The sequence below is a fragment of the Diachasma alloeum genome, unplaced genomic scaffold, assembly GCF_001412515.2.
Source record: "Diachasma alloeum isolate Michigan unplaced genomic scaffold, Dall2.0 Dall_scaffold_00277, whole genome shotgun sequence".
In the NCBI taxonomy this organism is placed as follows: Eukaryota; Metazoa; Arthropoda; class Insecta; order Hymenoptera; family Braconidae; genus Diachasma; species Diachasma alloeum.
In genome coordinates this window covers 1126732-1148342 of record NW_021680416.1, presented here as the reverse complement: position 1 = coordinate 1148342, position 21611 = coordinate 1126732, and the positions used below count along the sequence as shown (strand labels likewise).

The 21611-nt window shown below is 35.2% G+C and overlaps 1 protein-coding gene across 1 annotated transcript in view; it reads left to right on the top strand.

Annotated features, from left to right (window-relative positions):
- Window positions 1-21611, top strand: part of LOC107038051 (LIM/homeobox protein Lhx3) — a 70438-nt gene that overhangs the window by 40286 nt on the left and 8541 nt on the right. The gene's annotated exons all lie outside the window — the stretch shown is intronic.

Below are 21611 nucleotides of genomic sequence, written 5' to 3'. Positions count from 1 at the left end.
CAAAAGTTTCCGCCGAAAATTCGCCAACCGATTGAAATAAACCCATTCATATGATTCAAACAAACTACTTTGCGGAGTCAACAGCCCAAACATCTCCAATTCATTTGGTTCCTCCCCAAATTGACCCTCGTAAACTCATTCCTAAATCCCCCCCCCCCCCCCCCCCCAGATTTTCCTAAAAGCTTAATCCCCCCCACGATATTCACCTCACGTACTAAAAAACTACCCGAAAAGTCGAGTGCGTGACAATCGTGAGAATGAAAACGTTGATGTTGTCACTGGGAATAATCCGACTAAATTTTCTACCCCATTCCCATACCCCAAGGGTGCCATCACACCGTCAAGTGCACATCTCCTACACGCGTCACATAAAGACACAGTGTATATCTCAACCACCGTAAACACAATGGAAGTATCTGTATGGACTGGATATGTTGTTCTCGTTGTGCATGTGAATGTGGAGGTTTTGAGTCTATGCAAGTAGGACGACTTCTCACACTGACGATAAAGCCCCATGGGCCTGGCAATATGCTACCGAGTAACATCAGATACTTGGCCTCTGCTACCCATGCGTATATCTCGTGTATGTTTGCTACAACGTTTCCCATAACTCCCTCGCGGCCAGCATTCACCCCCCGAAGGCCCTTTGCCACTTCTCCGGTGCTGTGGGACCTGTCGTTGGTGATATAATGTGAGAATTTCATGCATCGGGGCTCAATAGAAATGAGAAAATTCATTGAAAATTATTTTTAAGTGCATTGAGAGAAGAAATTACTTCTAAGAGACGTAATTGCAATTATGAAATGAATGGAGTGAAAGAGAATCGAACATGTTTTCGAACAAATTGTTTGGACCAACAAAATCGCGAGTTGAAACAACTAAAAATTAAATCGTGTCATTTCATTTTCCACAGTTCCAGTCATTTTTCGGGAATCAAATACGTAGGGAAGTATAGAATAAGAAAGTAGTGCTAACAATGTCAGTTGTTGCTTATACAGAGAATAACATTGTTTTAGATAAAGTATATCGATTTTTACGACAAAAAGTTTTCATCTACTTCGACTTTTTTTGGGCTCAAACAAAGCTTATTTGAGAATTTTTGAATACGTAAATTTGGGTGAATTAAATATAATTTATTTGAATGAAATCAAATTGAATCAATCAATTGGTTTATTCAAATAATTCGTAATAGAGCTTTTATTCAAACTTATACTTGATTTTATCAGCTAGAAATGACATAATTATTGAGATGGTGAAATGCATTAATTCATTTTCAAGAAAAAATCATTATAGATCTATTTCGAATGAATTCATCATTCATTTCATGTTATCAAAACATTTTCAGTGCAATATTTATACGAGTTTACTGACTTTCCACAAAAATATTGTTTCAATTTTGTTTCGTTCAAATACATCATTTCTCCGTGTTCATGAATGTTAGAACAATCTTCAGAATTTAATTCAATTTTCCTTCCTCAGAAACTAGGTTTTACGTGCCCAATTCCCCTTCTGAAGTTGAATAAACAGTTCCTATTCTACACCCAGAGAACTGGTGTGGTTGAATAAAATAAAATTTATCTGATAAAATAAATTTATTCATTCAAATAGTTCATAATAAAGCTTTTATTCAAACTTGAACTTGATTTTTATTTGCGTCTTTATTCACATTAAATGACTATCAGTTAGGAATGAAATAATTATTGATATGACGACAAAAATTAATTTATTTTCAAACAAAAATCTTTTATTCACAGTTGTGTTATTATAGACCTATTTTAGATGAATTCATTATTCATATCATGTTAGTAAAACATTTTCGTAGGAATAATTATACGAGTTGATTAATTTTCAACTGAAATATTTTTCAAGTTTCGGTTTGTTCAAATACATCAATTCTTTCTATTCATGAACATTAGAACAATGCTCAGAATTTAATTCAATTTTCCTTCTTCACAATCTACACTGCTAAAAAAATTTCGAAAATTTCCGGAAGATATGGTAGTAATTCTTATGAGAGTGACATTGAATCCGATTTAGGAGAAAAATCGTGATGACATTTCAAGTTTCAGGTAGAATTCAAGGAAATTCATGACTTTTCAGTGACAGTGGGACGCAAATTTCACGACTTGTTTGAATTTTCAATGGAACATGAATATTCAGAAACAAAATGACCTGAATTTTCAAATTTTTCCTTAATTTTACTGATTTTTCCAAATTTTCATGAAAAAATTGACCTTAAAATTTTTTTTTTTCATTCATTTTCAGATCATTCGAACCGAACAACAATAGAATATTTGATTTTTCAATGACAAGATTTTCGTAGAATTCAGTGGAAAGTAAATATGATAAAAATTTCCGGGATTTGACACGGAAAATTCAGACGAAAATTGTTAACAGTGTAGATTAACAAAACTTTATCCATAATTTTGAAGTGTAAATTTTTGGCGAAGAAACATCAACATTGAATTTTTCCCAAGAAACTCTATCTCGCAACACCACACCTGTAATAACATACAGTGGCTCCTAAAAAAGGTTAAACTGTCAACGGGTTCGACAGTGAATAAGTTGGCTTCGCTCCTCGCCACGTGCCCCTCTTCGCCAAAGGTCTTCTCGCAACCCTGAGGTTTCCTTCCGACAGATGTTCCCGAGCCACCGTCCTGGCCGTAAAAATTATACAGAAATAATTGATGTACTTTGTTGATGAGTCACGAGCGAGTAAATCAAAATCGCAGCTGGAATCATCGGCGTGTGGTCAAAAAAATAATCATACCGATTCGAGAATTTTTCACTCTGATTTCCGGCAGACGCCGCAGGACACCGGAAGCAATTGACTTAGGCAGGGACCATGACCTGATTCAATTATGCGGAGGGAAGTGTCAAAGGTCTAGTTAAACATGATTGAATGGAATTTAATATTTTTATTGATCACGTGTTGATTACCGGAATCCGATAAGTACTTGTGCACATTTATTAATTATTTTCTCGTAGGACCCATCAATAGATTTTAAGAACCATGAATTATAAGCCATCAATTAATTAATTAATTAAACATTAATTGACGTATTTTTACAATAAATCCTGAACAAGAATATTTGATTGACAAAGCCACGCGATTTGTTTGTGATGAATTTTTTTACAGAGGACGCTAACGGGAATTATTAATCAATTTCATTTCATCCGCCACAATTGATTGAAGAAACATCGCTACGAATTTCAGTAGCGAAGCGGTAAAACGATTTAAAGGATATTCAAGTATCTTTTACAGTTTGCTACAGGCTCTATAGATTCAATCATTTTCAATCATCAAATTTGTCACTTAAATTGCATGAGACAAATTTGAAAAAATCATGAATATTCAGCGTCATTCAAATTCCATTTTGCCCATAATCATCATTTTTTTCAATCATTCATTGTTTATAAATAAATAATTGAAATTGTTCAAACTTTTGGAAACCTTCATTTTCAAAAAATTCTGGAAATGAATAAACTTGTTACGGTTCCGAACAAATGATTTTTATGCTGGAAAATTGATTGTTTATTAATTACTTGAAAAATGAAAAAATTGATTAAATATAAACCATCATCAGGGCATGGGGAATTTCGCAGAATAATTCATTGAATGCCAAGTATTTTATTCACTCAAAATGTAAAAGTCCTCCATTTGCCAAAAAAAATTTGACACTTCCCACCCTTGAACTTTTCCATAAAATAGAATTAATTCCCACGGATCTGTTTTATGGGAGTATAACTCCTCCGCCAGCCTCCCTAGAAATAGGCCAACCTGTTCCAGTTATATCCACCAAACGAGCGTATAACAAGAAGCCACTTTGCGCTCCAGTCAGTAATAGATTAAAGCCATCTTCCACCCTGCTCCCACCCAGCGTATATTGTCCCCTTAACACCACCCCATATCCCCCAAGTACTTCGCTTCAGTTCACTTGACCCTACTTGTCTCCATATCCCTCCCTTCTCTGTCTCCTCCACATGCCCCAGTATTCTCCTTGTCTTCTCCCCTTCCGATACTCCCTTTATATGAACACTCATTCTGGTAAACGATAGGATGTATGCAGGGTGTGGTGTTGAGAGTCCACGCAATTTCCTTAATGTACTTGCTAAATGCTCCTCGTACTCTATATGGGAGGAAAAAAATAGTCCACTGAAATCTAACGTGACTTGGTAACTGGACCCTCATTTATGGATGCGAGAGATAAAAAATAAATGCATTAAAAATGTGGAAGTCGACACGGAAACAATATAAAATAATTTTTTTCTGTGGGAACGTAGTAATTCTCAAGGTATTTATAATATTTATTTTTATTATTATTATTGTTATTATTATTGTTATTATTATTATTATTATTATTATTATTATTATTATTATTATTATTAAGGTATTTACGCCAAAAATACCTTAAGGGGTAACAAAGTTATCGATATTTTTACAAATCAAGGCACCTTAATCTCCAAAAAGCAATAATGAAGATCAATAATATGCTTTGGATTTAAAAAATACTAATAACTTTGAGCAGGAAATTTGTTTGAAAATACCGAGGAAATGTTGGCCTTTTGTTACCCCTTAAGGGACGACTACTACGAGTTTTAAAAATCGCGGGCTGCTAGAATGAGATTCCTCATGCATTGAAGATCGATTATATATCAACAGGGAAATGGTGAAACGGTACAAGTCAATTTTGAGTATTGGCCAGTTTTCAATGAATATCTCGGAACCTAAGGGAGATACTAAATTTTTGTTACAATCTTTTTTGTAGAGCCGATTGAGAGCTACAACAAATGTAATTACGAAAATTTCGCTATTTCTCTTAGATTCGGAAATATCCTTCAAAAACTGAACTGGGAGATGAGTCGACTTGAACCGTTTTACCACTTCGCTACTGATATGTCTAAAAACTAATAGTTAGTGCAAAAAAATTGATTGTTTATTGTTCGTTTGCCCCGCAAACGCTTAAAATGTGAAAAATAGTCCATTACAATTACAATTACGAATTGTTTTTTTTTAATTCGACTCATTTGAATATCAATTAATACACTCTTTTCACATTTATTTGTATTTACAAATCTCGAAACATTTATTTATATTCACAAATCTACTGTTTTGATGTGAACAAAAACGCATATAAAAATCCAGTCGTGATCAAGTGTTGATGAGACATTTTGCCTATTACAAACAGACTAAAGTGCAGAACGCGGATTATCCGATAGCCTGAGTGCATGTGCGAAGCAAAACGGCTAATGGGCCAACTAATGTCCCCAGTATGCGTGAATTGAGCTGAGCAAGTGCGCGGGACACGCTATGGGCGGGGTGCGCCATGCATTATGCAGAGTCTTGGTTGTACACTGTGTCATGTCCTTGGATAGTTCATTTTGGGTGGGATAGCGGACGGGCTTCAGTCCAATCTGATCCATCATCTATTCTGTCCCTAAAAATAATAATTTTTTGTGTGTCAACGTCAACTCATTTTGAGGGGAGAACGGTGACATTTAAAAATTTCAGGGCATTGTCTCCACGCTGATGATTTTATCACTGATTTTTTATACTCCAAAAATGAGAATAAATCAATTTTCATTTTTTTTACAGACGTACACTGAGAAAACAAATTATTTTTGCCAAATGTTCATTTATTATACTTGAGAAAACCATTTATTTTTTTTTAAATTGTATTTCTTCAATCGAGTCATTCCGAGTCATAATTGATTAGGTTTCAATTATGACAATCATGTTACTCTAATATTCATAATTTTTTCGAATTTCTCACGCAATTCAATTGACAAATTTAATGATTGAAAATGGTTGAGTCTCTACTCCGGTCTCTACCAAACTGTAAAATATACTTGAATATCCTTAAGTAAAGTGGTTACTTTTAATTCAATTACACCTGTCAATCGTACTTCTCGCTTACCACACTCAGTGTTCCTGCACTTGAATGATCCGTCGCAGCCCCACAGTAACCCCTCGGCCACTGCTGTCGGTGATAAAGTTGGAAACTAGGAGGATTGGTAAAAGCCATCATGAAAGTCATTTCACTGGTCTTTCGGATATCCCGGGGTTGCGCCAGTGTTCAGAGACGACAGGGGACAAAGGCGAACAGTGCGCCCCACACCCCTGCCCAAAACGAGTGAAAACAGACAGCGGGGTGGTTTATCGGGGTCTCTCTGTCTGTCCTGTCTCCCCGCCTCTCTGCTCACCCACCCCCTCCCCTCTCCCCCCGCTTGATCTGCGAAGGAGAAAAAAGAAGCACCGGACGAGAAAAAATCCATGTGCACACACGTATTAACCAGTCCCGCGGACACATTGTACGTATTTTATACTTATTTGCCCAATTTTTTCCCCTCGGTTTATCGGATGGAAGATATTGATATTATTAATTTCGCCGGATCTGGAGTGATTTATGGTATGGTTAGGTTTTTGTCCATTTGAGTATCTTTTTTTATTTGATTTCCTATTCAGCCGATGAATTATGGAGATATGATGAATTGATGGGTAACAATGAATTCAGTGGTGAAAATTTTTGCTGAACTATCAAGGATTGAAGGCATTGAAGATTTACAATTTAGTGAACGAATCGGTGGAGATTAGGTATTTCGGTTTAATTATTCCTCGAAATTTAGTGGAAGTCAGGACATAATTCAGTTCAGGTGAATATAGTCTTGACTTTTTGATTGATTGAAAATTCAGCATAATTTTGCTCTAAAAATTCATGTTTTTTTTAATATTCAAGTAAATTGGAGAGATGAGGAATTAAAATTTTTTTAGTAGTCGCAAATCTGTAATTTATATCCAATTTTCAACAGTTTTAGAAAAAAATAAATAGAAGATTCTCCTGAAAAATCATTTTCATCATGCTGTGACGAAAAGTGAACTTTTCGGCACGCTCCGCGTGCCTAAAAGCCCAATTTCCGCCACATTGTGATGAAAAATATTGTTCGTAACTCGTGAAAAAATGTTTTTTAGCTCGTGGGATTATATCACGAGCCGAAGGCGAGTGATATAAACCTCCCACTCGCCAAAAAACACTTTTTTGCACTCGTTACGAAATATACTATTTTATCACGCTGTGTGAAAAAGTAACTTTTTATGAATTCAGTGGTGAAAATTGGATGGAGACGAGTTGCTGAATTTTCAAGGATTGAAGGCATTGAAGATTTACAATTTAGTGAACAAATCGGTGGAAATGAGGTATTTCGGTTTAATTATTCCTCGAAATTTAGTGAAAGTCAGGACAGTTCAGGTGAATATAGTCTTGAATTTTTGATTGATTGAAAATTCAGCATAATTTTGCTCTGAAAATTCATTTTTTCTAATATTCAAGTAAATTGCAGAGATGAGGAATTTTCATTTTTTTAGTAGTCACAAATCTGCAATTTATATCCAATTTTCAACAGTTTAAAAAAAAAATAAATAGAGGATTCTCCTGAAAAATTATTTTCATCACGCTGTGTGAAAAAGTAACTTTTTATGAATTCAGTGGTGAAAATTTTTTGCTGAACTTTCAAGGATTGAAGGCATTGAAGATTTACAATTTAGTGAACAAATCGTGAACAATAGTTTCACTGAAATTTCAAGAAATTTCATCATTGAAGATTCACAATTTGATGAGAAAGTCAATAGCAACCAGAAATTTCAATTCGATTGTTCAGTGAAAATTGAAAGGAACCAGGAAAATTCAGATAAATATTTTCTTGAATTATCAATTAATTAATATTATCAATTAATATTAATTAATATTAATTGGGTATACTAGAAACAGAGAATAATAAACAGCATATTATTCTCTGTTGGGTAAACAGAGAATAATATGAATATTAATTTGGTACTGAATATTCATGTTGTACTTGAAAATTCAAGTAAATTGAGAGATTCTCGTGTTTTTCCCCTCCAAACTTTAAATTCAATAGAATTTTTAGTGAAGTTAAAAGTTTAATTTTTTTTCCCGCGAGTCTTATCTTTTTTCTTCGTGAAACTTGCTATTTCACTGCACAGTTGCATTATGTTAAAATTTGAAAAATTTCTTTCTACACTGCATTGAGTTTTAACGGTATCAGAACAAATTCTAAGATTATTGAATTATCTCGCTGAAAAAAGCATTCCTCAACTCCTCTTGCAGACATTTAACTCTCACTTCAATTTTTAATGGTTTTTTTCAATCTCTCGTTTGAACAGAGGGTCGGGTGTTGATTGAATTATCGTGGAATGATAATTTGTTGAAAAAAAAGTCTCTGTTTAACCTGCGACATCTCAATGTCATCAGATCGTAAAATCATTCGAGTGGAGACCTGCTTATATTTTATTTATATTTCGTGGCGACTGGATGTCGGGCGACTATGACCGATGTAAACAAAAGGTGGAATGAAGGATGGAGACGAGTATTAGTCGTAAGTGATCGAGAGAACTATCTCCCAAGTGTAACTGTAACTCGGACTCGATGAGCAAGACTTATCATCTCGATTACATTCTCATAATCCCGGGATTTGATTTGTAAACGAACTTCTTGATTTCCGCGTAAGTTTTTCCTTCTCGGAAGAAGAATGTTTAGTCATTTCGAGTAAATCTTATTTTTTTGTGTTCAAGGAAAATTCCATAATTTTTTTACGTGGATACGTCTATGGTTTTAATATGGGGGTCATTTTGGGAAACGGTCCTTACGTGCAGCACCATCTATCGGAGTTCTAGAAAATTCTAGACATTTCGAGGTAATTCGCAAAGTTTCTTGAAATTTCGAAAAAATTCAAGGAGTTTCTAGAAATTTCGAGAGAATTCAAGGAGTTTCCAGAACATTCGAGGGAATGCAAGGAGTTTCTAGGAAATTCGAGACAGAAGGAAAGACCATGGACATATCGAGTCCACCAGCAATCCCCCAACATCAGCTGCCATTCTATCACTCGGGGTGATGTTTAGAAAGAAAAGGGAACGCGGGCCATACAAATTCAAAACATTAAACACATATAAATTGATTAGTTATCGATATTCATTGCAGTAAATATTTTTAGGTGTGAGGGAGTATTAGAATAAGTTCACTAAAATAATCCTTTTCACTATAAAATAATCCGTGGTATATTATAAAACGGCTTGACAATAATAGTAATGTGGAATGCAAACATAAATTAATGATCTCAAGGAATAATCGATAAAGCTAGTTTGATGTGCTCTCGCCGTCGTTGCTGGGCAGAAACTGACTCGATCTCTACTTCCCAGTGGAGATCTTCAATGACGTATCCCTCATCGTCGACGCTGTATTCGTCATTTACAACGCTGCATTCGTCATTTACAACGCTGCATTCGTCATTTGTTTAGACGAAAAATCCTGGCCTGTGTCGCCGAGGTATCCAATACTTCGAATGTTTATTTTATGGCGCTGGTGGTCCCCCGCATAAGATTGTCTTTGTTCCAGTCCCGAGAAAAAGGCCTCTCATGACACCCCGGAAAAATTTCCCCACATCATTCAGTAAAGATGAAAATTTCATTGAATTCGGGCGCAACGAGCGAGGTTCGGGTTTCTTATTTGAAACCCGCTGATCCCTATTTTTCTCCTGTCTGTTGGAGCGCGTATTGGGGGCCCAGGGGTTCCCGGACTTCCACTCTCCTACTATCCCTAAGGTATCTTATGCGAAGCCTCTACTGTAAAACGTTTTAAAAATCCTACTTTTCTCAGTGTTAACTATAAACAAAAATCTTTAATTCGGCGTTAAAACAAGCAGAGAATGGTCGTATGAGATTGTTGCCAGTCAGGTTTTACATTTTTTGGTTCACTCACAGATGTGTTTGAAGATCTCGACATGCATTTCATTAGAGAATAATGTGACTATGTACTTAAATGTCAAGAGCCTGAGGAAGCTTGAATTACAAGCGAAACGTCGCGTATTGACAATAACATAGTGCAGTTTATTGTTTTCTCCAATACCCCATGACCTTGGATTCCCAATAATAATTATGGAGATGAATGGTCTCATTGTTAAAACAAGCCCTCGAGGCATCCCTCGTCAGAAGTTGCGTCTTTGATCCCTCCGAATACTAAAAAATACTAAAAAATAAAGATAAAAATTATCCTCGCGTTACCTTTGACTTTGATTATCGTTGCGTTATGTTCAAGAGAATGGGAAAAAAACGAGTGAAGAAAAGTGTGAGAGGGGTCGTCTGTAGACGAGCGACATTGGTACCAAAGGAGAGTCGTCCGGGTCGTCGTCGCGACATAACGAGTGCGCGCGGGACCTGTCATCGGGCTTTGTAAGCTCACTCGAGTGTTCACGGGATTTAACAGAAAAGAAGAGAGTGGGAGTGAATGGAGAGGGTGCCTCGGTTTGAATCGCGCAAAGGCGACTGCTCTACGGGGGGGTTGGAAATGGCGTGGGGGTTATCGTAGCGTGACGGCACACCCACGCAGGCGCCCCCCTTTATACCTCTGTACACTGGTTTCCTCTTATTTTTGCGCACTGTTCTATAACAAAAGTCTTCCGAATTGTGAACTATATATACCATCTGCTGTCTTTGATATTTCACGTTTTTGTTGGGTATCTGTGACTGGAAATTTTATGATAAAAACAATGATGTTGCATTCAAGGGGATGAATCGATTGTTTCGGATTTTTTTTTCAAATGTGAAATTGTAAAATTACATTTCATTCAGGGAATGCATTCAAAATGCAATTCACAGAAAGAATAGTTTTGTTCACATTTTCGAAAAATTCAAGAAAAAAAACAATGTAAAATTCAATTTTCGAGAAAATCGTATTTTTCAGTTGGACTCAGTTGGAGTCATTGCATCTAGAGCTTACAAATACTTATTTGGGCTAAGAGAAACTGATTCATAATGTTTGCTTTATAATTTAAATTTGAATCTTTGTTAGTGCACAATTTTCTCCTATTTAACTGCTTCGTGCCATTAATTCACATTTTTTTGTTATCACAATACTTACTTTTATTTTACAACTTTATATGATATGTAGTGACCCTGTCATTGGCCTTTGGCTGTTGGGTCTCAGTGAACAAGATAAATTAAATTAAATTAAATTAAATAAAATGAAATTTTTAATAGAAAAAATAAATTGCAGTTTCCAATCAATTTCTTTCAGGAATTTCGTGTGGTAGAATCTTCCAAATAAATCTGCGTAGCACAAAATAAATGCAAAACGTCGACTTCCCCGCGTGAAAAAAGTGTTATTTAATAACCCGCAGCTTCAATACTACCATAATCACCCCAATAAATCACCCGCAAATCGAATAGAAACCGAACCTATCAAAAATTCACGCATATTAAATCCCTTCGCATTGACATTCATTCGACTTTCTCGGTTTTGAATACACGCCAAATGTCATTCCAGCCCTTTTAACCCCAACATTAACGCACTGAATGCCACTTTTTCCATTAATGGGGTTACCTTCTCGCCCAGTAGAAAGCCCAAAACTCGTAACCATATGCGTAAATGGGCTATCATGCATTTCTCGACGTATTCATGCGAGGGGTTTGCGGGGGTAATTTATCGCCGTCCCGGGTCTATAATTCAATCGCGCACTCTCTCCGCGTTACGCCCAGCCCCCAGAACTCTCGCAATTTACCAAAAAAAGAGCTGGGCTAAACATCGACGTTTTTCCCAATTAAAACATTTTTCATTCTCATTATTTATTTGTTTTTTCGTGCCACGGGGTGTTAACGACTTTGACTTTTTATCTGCCGTGGAAAAAATATTAATGTCATAATTTGTCGAGGGTGTGCGGAGTACACCGCCCCTCGGCATCCCTCGTAAACTTCTTACGGGGCTGAGGGAAAAAAAATTCTCAGAGCCGAGGCTAGTTCCTATATGTGCGCGACGAACCCCCTGCGGTGGGATCTCTTTTTATGGACACGATGACTCCTGGAGGCGTGTCGACGCGCTCCCGTACTTTTCAACCTGTCATTCTCTTACCCTGAGCCACCCCAATGTCTATATAGAGAGGATAATCCATTATACAACCCCTGAATATAATAAAAGTTGGTATTTTTTATGTTTTACAGTTTTGAAATTTTAGGGATGATTATTCCCGAGAACGGATCGCGAGCCATCAGAGTGCAGTATTTCAGGGATCGTCATATTTACAAATTTTGATTACCATTAAATTCAGAAATCCCAAATTAGAGTCCATATTTGTAAATTATTATACTACTTTTAAAATCAATAATCACGTAAACAAATTCTCAAATATTTCATAAGTCAGCAATCATACTTCACCAATTTTCAATTATTCCAATAGTTGCTAACTGCAACCAACAAATTTTCCATTATTTGGTCAGTTGCCAATTCGAGAATTGGTCTACTGATTACCAATTCAGTTTTCAACCTGATAATTGAAATACTGAATACATAGTCAATTATATAATTTATTTACCAACAAACCAACAATAGTCTAATATTGGTAATCATAGTCGTAATATTAGGAAAAATAATGATTACTGCCGATCCCTGCAGTATTTGTCGTCATGTGATGAGTTGGAAGGGGTTTTATTTTGACGAAACCGAACGCGCGCTACAGCGCGCTGTAATTGTAACAATCATAATTGAAAATCTCAAAATTAAATTAATTGTGAATTAAATTTGCCGCCTCAGACGACCGGAACCGATGAGGAATAAGCGTGACAGACTTGCGAGATATCGATAGTTATCGACTTTAAGTGTATGTTCTTTTTAGAACAGGAACCCCTGAATATAATAAAAGTTGGTATTTTTTATGTTTTACAGTTTTGAAATTTTAGGGATGATTATTCTCGAGAACGGATCGCGAGCCATCAGAGTGCAGTATTTTGCGTCATGTGATGAGTTGGAAGGAGTTGTATTTTGACGAAACCGAACGCGCGCTACAGCGCACTGTAATTGTAACAATCATAATTGAAAATCTCAAAATTAAATTAATTGTGAATTAAATTTGCTGCCTCAGACGACTAGAACCGATGAGGAATAAGCGTGACAGACTTGCGAGATATTGATAGTTATCGACTTTAAGTGTACGTTCTTTTTAGAACAGGAACCCCTGAATATCATAAAAATTGGTATTTTTTATGTTTTATAGTTTTGAAATTTTAGGGATGATTATTCCCGAGAACGGATCGCGAGCCATCAGAGTGCAGTATTTTGCGTCATGTGATGAGTTGGAAGGAGTTGTATTTTGACGAAACCGAACGTGCGCTACAGCGCGCTGTAATTGTAACAATCATAATTGAAAATCTCAAAATTAAATTAATTGTGAATTAAATTTGCCGCCTCAGACGACCGGAACCGATGAGGAATAAGCGTGACAGACTTGCGAGATATCGATAGTTATCGACTTTAAGTGTATGTTCTTTTTAGAACAGGAACCCCTGAATATAATAAAAGTTGGTATTTTTTATGTTTTACAGTTTTGAAATTTTAGGGATGATTATTCTCGAGAACGGATCGCGAGCCATCAGAGTGCAGTATTTTGCGTCATGTGATGAGTTGGAAGGAGTTGTATTTTGACGAAACCGACCGCGCGCTTCAGCGCGTTGTAATTGTTCACAGAGACAAATTTTTGATAAAAATTATCCTACCGTTCTATAAAAGTGTATCATGAGTCATCGTTTCCTCATTTTTATCCCGAAATTTAGTAAAAAATAATATATGATCAAATTTTATTCTACGTTAGAGAAATTTTATCCTGACGCATAACAAATTTTACCCTTCCAGTCCAATAATTTCTATGGAGATAACAACGAAAATTCTAGAACGGTTGGTAAATTTTACCCTACCGGTACAGTAATTTTTACTATGCAGGGACGGTAATTTTTATTTTTATCAGAATAAAATTTCTCTAACGTAGAATAAAATTTAATCATCATATATTACTTTTTACTAAATTTCGGGATAAAAATGAGGAAACGATGACTCATGATACACTTTTATAGAACGGTAGGGTAATTTTTATAAAAAATTTCTCTCCGTGTAATAATCATAATTGAAAATCTCAAAATTGAATCAATTGTGAATTAAATTTACCGCCTCAGAATTTATCACTCACAAAATTATTCTTATTCCCATCCTTCAAGTTGGCCCATTGTCAACAAATCTTCTTCTGAGATAAATCATGAAATGTTGAGTGTGATTAAGTGGATGGGTGACCCCAAAACACATGAGAAAAAAAAGAACTGCCGGAGAAAGAAAACATTTGAACAAGGTTCGAAGAAAAAACGTTAAAAATCTAAAAAAAGCGAGAGGTCATCCGAGATTTCTGGAATGGCAATGTGACGTTGCAATAGTTGCCACCCAATCACGCCTCGTTGATTGATTCATTATTTATTGTATAGCATGGAGCCCACAAAATTCTGTTTCCTGTAAAATTATTGCAACAAAAAAAATACAATTTCAATTTGGCTTTTTTTGGGAATAATTGTGACATTTTCTCCTGTGGTTCACCACATTTGTTGTTTCCCTCCTCCAGCAATAGAATGACTCCATATTTAACGTCAATGACGCGTACGACAGATTTTTATGGGCGCTGGCTGGTGTATATGCAAGCGATATGCAAAATTACGTGCCATCTGTCGTCCATGAAAACCCGCACGTCTTTTTACCCCCAGCCCCCGAGATGTCGTCAGGTGGAAAATCGCACTGTTCACGGTGCGTTAGACCGATACGTGGATACGCGTCTGACCGAAAAACTATGATGCGCCTTTTTTGTCCCCAATTTTAGTTGTGGAGATGGGGATTATTCAGAATCATGCAGATGTGGGATTTTTGGAGGAAGTCGAGGGGTTATTTTATGGCCGGGTCGAATGATGAATTTTTTGGGCAACTGTTGATTATAGAGAATGAAAACATTGTTGTTATTGGTCGCCAAAGAGAGGAGTTGATCCTGACAAAAAATGGGAGAGAAACGATTTGTAAATTAATTCAGTAGCGAAGCGGTGAAATGTTACACTAAAAGTACATTAAAAAAATGAAATTTCATGAACAGTTGACTACCAGTTTTCAGGACAGTGACACAGAATGCGATTTAGGGAGAAAATTCATGAAATTTCAGCTTTCACTGAAAATTCAGTAAATTTCCAGAATTTTAAGGGACATAAAGACGAGAATTTCTTAAGGGGAGATTACTGTGACTTTTAAAAGTCGTGGGTTATTGGAGTGAGACTTTTCATACGTTGAAGATCGATATATAGATCTGAAAACGAATAATTAGTGCAAAAAAAATTTTTTTTATTGTTCGTTTGCCCGAAAACGCTTAAAATACCAAAAACAGTCCAGGGCCTCCAATTTTTGAGCTACGAATGATTTTTTTTTTCAAAATTTCCTGAAAAATAAGTGAAATAACAATTACGAGCTATTTTTTTTAAATTCACCTCTTATATGGCTAAATTTGCTTTTTTATATTTTTTTTACACAAATAGTGAATTTTTTTATATTAAAAAAAAACGAAATCAGCTGTGTAGGAGTCGAATTCAAAAAAACTGGCTCGTAATTGTTGTTCCACACATTTTTCCGAAAATTTTGAAAAAAAAAATCTTTTCTAGCTCAAAAATTGGAGGCCCTGAACTGTTCTTAGCATTTTAAGCGTTTTCGGGCCAACGAACAATGAAAAAAAAAATTTTTTTGCACTAATTACTCGTTTTCAGATCTATATAATCAATCTTCAACATATGAAAAGTCTCACTCCAATAACCCACGGCTTTTAAAACTCAAACAGTGGTCTCCCCTTAATTTATTTGAATTTCCAATCCAATATGAATATTCAGTATCAAATTGCATTGAATTTTCAGCGAAATCTGAAATTTCATGATTTTTTCCCCCTAAATCGCATTCAGTGTCACTATCCTGAAAATTAAAGAATATATTTCCCAGAATTTTCTGGTTTTCTATTCATTATCAGGGAAAAATGGAACGGAAATGAACAGTTCTGTTTGATTTTGCCGCGAAATCCTGAATTTTCAATGACAAGATTTCTTGAAATTTCAGTGCAACTGGAACACGATGAAAATTTCCGGAATTTGCCGCGGAAAATTCAGACAAAAATTTTCAACAGTGTACAAGTCAATTTTGACTATTGACCAGTGTTCAGTGATAATCTCCCAGTTGAGTTTTTGAGGAATATTTCCGAAATTGCATTTGTTGTAGCTCTCAATCGGCTCTACAAAAAAGGTTAAATCAAAAATTTTCCCGTCTCCCTTAGATTCCGAGACATTCATCAAAAACTGCCCAAAACTCAAAATCGACTTGACGCGATTTACGGCTTCGCTATTGAAATAATAATTTTCAAAACAAAGGAGTTCTGTATTCTCGTTGCAAACCCCTCCAACAAAAATTTATCAGGACGAAACCCCCACCTCCCCATCCTCCCAACCAATAAAATAACCATCGACCTCCCAAAATAATGCATCCAGCGTAAAAGACCCCGGAAGTAAGAGCCCACGTTGGCCATAATTCAAAGAAAACCCGGAATTTTCTTCCCGAAAGAAAGAGCCACGCAGTACATATATACCACCCCCACCCCACCCTTACAACGCTAGGTCGAGGTGCAGAGCGGACGGTACATCCGTAATGAAAGGGAAAGAGAGGATGAGGCAGGGGCAGGTGATCCGGAGAATAAAAAAGCCGAGGCAAGGAGAAAAATAAAGACTACATATTTCTATACCCAAAATAAGAGGAAAAAGGGGTACTCGAGTGATACTGTAAGATTATAAAATGGCGTCCCTCATCCTCCACAGCATTCTTAATTTCACCCTCTCCCTTTTCATCCCCTTCGTCAAAACCGAATGAACGAATGAGAAAAGTAATTTCGTCTTTTTTCTCGATCAACGAAATATACCAAATAATAGAGAATGGGAAAAATATTTGCAGGTATTTTTCAGTGAAATGTTCGATTCATCCGGTGAATTTTTTCATCTCCCCTAATGCCACGACTTTTTTTCTTCAGGCAGGGGCAGGTGATCCGGAGGATAAAAAAGCCGAGACAAGGAGAAAAATAAAGACTACATATTTCTATACCCAAAATAAGAGGAAAAAGGGGTACTCGAGTGATACTGTAAGATTATAAAATGGCGTCCCTCATCCTCCACAGCATTCTTAATTTCACCCTCTCCCTTTTCATCCCCTTCGTCAAAACCGAATGAACGAATGAGAAAAGTAATTTCGTCTTTTTTCTCGATCAACGAAATATACCAAATAATAGAGAATGGGAAAAATATTTGCAGGTATTTTTCAGTGAAATGTTCGATCCATCCGGTGAATTTTTTCATCTCCCCTAATGCCACGATTTTTTTTCTTCACCTCTGTTTGCGCATATCGAGGGACACCGCACGCCATACTGGAGGCGGGTGGAAGCCCCGACCAATCGTCACCCTCGCGGGGGCGGCGAAGGGGTTGCGACCACACCCAACCACCCCACCACCACTCGGGTGGTTTTACTACTGAGGAACGGGGGGTAGGAGAATTCAAACACACGTGCGCACGAGCATCGCCGCAGATTATCGAGACAGTCGTGCGCGTGGTGTCGCACTGTGAACAACTAATTTCTGTCGGGTTTGTTAATTCGTGTTAAAAATCCAGTACTAATCAGCAACAATTTATTAATTGCATATTCACTCTGTGCGACAGAACTCATCACGAATTAACGAATTAAAATTTTTTATCAAAGAAATTAGAAATATTAAATGGAATAAAAAATCGTTGGAGGTTTTTTAATATTCGTCAACTATTAATTATGATTAATGGTGTATTCAGTAATTGAGTGGAAGTTGGGAAGTGAAGAATAAAATGAGTCAATCGGATGATTAATTATCAAAACTTATTGGATTGAATAAGGAATCGTCGAACAAATTATTATTAAAAATTATCAAATGAAACAACTTTAATCTATTAATGAAAACGTGAAATCGAGGTCATGAAATTAAACATCAATTACTAAAAAAATTAATGAATGAAAAACACTGACAATTTGTTTATTGTGGAATAAAAAAATTGAACATTACGCGTAAATATAAGTAAATGGATTTAAAAATTGATTAGAAGTTGTGAAGTGAAGAATAAGACATTTTAACTCCAAATCGAGTAATTAATTATCAAAAAGTTATTGAACGAAATATTAAATCGTTGAAGTTTATTCGATGAACGTGAATAATTTATTCATCAATACGACACAAATTATTATTGAAAATTATCAACTGAAACAACTTTAATATATTAATTAATGGAACCGTGACATCGGGGACATGAAATTAAGCATTAATTCCTAAAAAATTAATACATAAAAAACATTGCCAATTTGTTTACAGTGGAATAAACAAATGGGACATTTTTATGTCCACGCGGTTATAATTAAAAATTGATTAAAAGGTGTGAAGTGAAGAGTGAAACAATTCAACTCCAAATCGAATAATTAATTATTAAAAAATTATTGGATGAAATAACAAATCGTCAGAGTTTATTTAGTGACTATGAATGATTAATTCAATAACACATGGGAAAATGTGGAGTGAAGAGATGGGACGAATCATTGTTAAAAATTATCGATTAATGAAAAAAATATGCGAATGACAACGTAGAATATTGACAATTTGTTTATTATAACATAGAAAAATGGAACATTACGCATTAACTACAAGTGGAAATTCATGATTGAAAATCGATAAGATTGGAAAGTTAAATCGATTGTAGTAGTCAGTCTGGGTGTGAAAAATTGATCGACAATACGCGAAGTTATGTTCGATTAGATAAAAGCGAGCGATGCCCGTGGCCGAGATTCTTACGTAAGATTTCACAGGCCTTCTGGGTATACCCGAAAGATATCGATATATTGTAGTACGCATTAACCACTGAGAAATGCGTAACGAGGAGTTTCGGTTGAAATCAGTCGGAGAATCGAGACTCTGATAAATAGGTGGAACTGGAGTTTGGTTTTTCGGTCGGTTCTGTGTCATGATTGGGATCGATATGCTGGGCTGCGAGATGCTGACACTTGACAGCGGGATTTATCGTGGTCGCGGGGAGGTTTTGACACCACCGCAGAGCAGCCCCGAGTCACATCATAGTCATGTTAATTCGTTGAGGGGGAGGTGTTTGGAGCAGGAGATATCGCTGCCCCCGAATATTCCGGATATTTTACTTTGTGAGTCTTTGGGGGATGACGAGGGAGGGAGTTTAACTTTTTTTTACTCGTGGAATTGACAAAAATCTTTCAATTATCTCCCTTCAATTTTTTTTTTCGTTCAAAAAATATAACTTTGGTATTTACGATCGATTTATTTATTTATTGATATTTTGAGGAAAGAAGTGAGCGTTAGTGATCAATCAGAAATTAATTATTCAAATTATTTACATCTCCAATATGACGAAGAAATTCCCTACAGAAGAATGGTATCATTCTTAGAAATTTTCATTTACACCTAGCTTAATTATTTTGAAATTAACCGCCATTGGGTGTTTTTAATTAAGAAAATTTACGATGAACGGTCCTTTTCTTCTAAAAACAAGCAATTATACTATTTACGATCAATTTCTTTACTTGTCGATAATCGGAGAAAAGAGTCGATTGTGATTGATAATTGATGAGAAATTAATTATGTAAATTATTGATTTCTTAAATATAAAAAATGAATTTCCTAGTTTCCCGTAAGAATTTCTGAGTGTCAGGAGCAAAAAATTTTATTTATTCTATGAAACATTTCAAACCTATAGCATAGTTGTATCTAAAATAACTTACATTCTCGGTTATTTATAAGATTTTCTGAATACTTCAGTTCAAAACATCAAATTTTTTAAATTAAGAACATTTACGATAAACGATTTTTTAAAATTGAAATGATCTCTTCTCCAGACTATTTTGCGGTTTTAAGTTATAAAAACAATTTACTATTACTTGATGAGATGCAAAGGAATACGCCCTGATGGGGAGCGCATTTGGTGCTAAAAATGTTGCCGTTTGACATTTGATGTTGAATTGGATTTTTATTTTCATCCTATCAAGTAATAGAATTTTTTTTAATGGCTTGATGATTTCAATTTGAAAATAATTAGATGCGCTTAGAATAATAATTTCTTAATTTTTTCTCCGTTGACGAAAGACCATTTTATAATTTACGATCGATTTATTTATCGATAATTGGAGGAAAGAGGCGATCGCCAATGATTAATGAGAAATTAAGAAATTTACTATATTTTCCAGTAAAAAAAAATCGGTATTTCAAGAGCAAAAAATTTCATTCATTGTAAAAACATTTTCTAAAAAAATGTGACAAAAATTCTCCTATTCGCAGAAATTTTCTTTTAAAGCTAATATAATTGTACATAAATTAACCTACATTATCGGTTTTAAGGAGATTTTCTCGGTTCTTCAACTCAGAACGTCAGGTTGTTCAAATTAAGAACACATATATGTTTTTGAATTAATAATTTTTCCTCTTCAAAATTAATCTACTCATGTTTCAACTACTTTAACTAGATAACTATTTTGTTATTGGAAGGATATCACTTTACACTTTGACTCAATCAATGTTGAATTAATGTGCAATTAATCCTGATCTTCATCTCTTTCGAATGTCCTCTTAAGAATGCAAATGTTCTTCAATTAAGTACTCGCCTCCTCTTGTTCTTAAAACGTTAATGATACTTAATTTTAGGGACTTTTCTCCTGAAATTGAAAGAACAACCTTGAGCTTCCCTATCTCCCCTTCATTCGAACAGACCCATCAATGACTTATCACTATACTCAGAGGAGGTTAATTTGAAGTGAATAAACTTTACATGAATTAAATCAACGTGTTTATTCAGGTGGCGAAGAAAGCGAATTTATTAACACGAAATAATCTGTTATTCCGATCCAAAAATCATTCATTTACGTCTAATAGATGATTTATCCGGAATTAAGGAATTGTTCATCTCGTATAATTAAAACATTTCGAGTAAAATAGAGGAGAGTGGGGCATTACGACACTTTTGACATTTTTAAAATGTAATTCATCGAAATTTTGATGAAACGGTATTTTTTTTCCTCGTGAAGCACAATCCTTTCTTCTTTGTGATGAGTGCAGACTGAGCTCAATTGATGAATATTTTATTTGAGTTCTGGATATTTTTCAAGAAGTAAAAAATACCCGTTTTGCCCAACCCTCTCCTAAACAGAAAAGCTTCAAAAGATAAGAGTTATATTCAACTCAAATGTGTAATTTCTCTGGGTATAATTAAATTTCCCTTCAATTCTGAAAAATATATTCGAAGAAAAAAAATTCTCTCTCAGTTTTCAATTGCATAACTCCCGAAAAAATTCACCAATTAAATTTAATCACTAGAAAATCCTGCGAAAATCAGACAATTACTATCAAAAATTCTGAATCGAACAGAATAGAGGAGCTTCAAACATTAAAAGTTCTATTCAATTAAAATATGGTATTTCCCTGTAATCATATTTATAATTATATTTGTCCTCAAATTAATATTCAAATAAAAAAAATCCATCCCATTTCCCAAATGCATAATTCTCGAAAAAAATCACCAATTGAATTTAATCACCATAAAATCGAGAAGGAATTAGAAAATTATTATTAAAAATTCTTAAACGAACCGAATAAAAAAGATTTAAAAATCAAAAGTTCCATTCAATTGAAATACGTTATTTCTCTG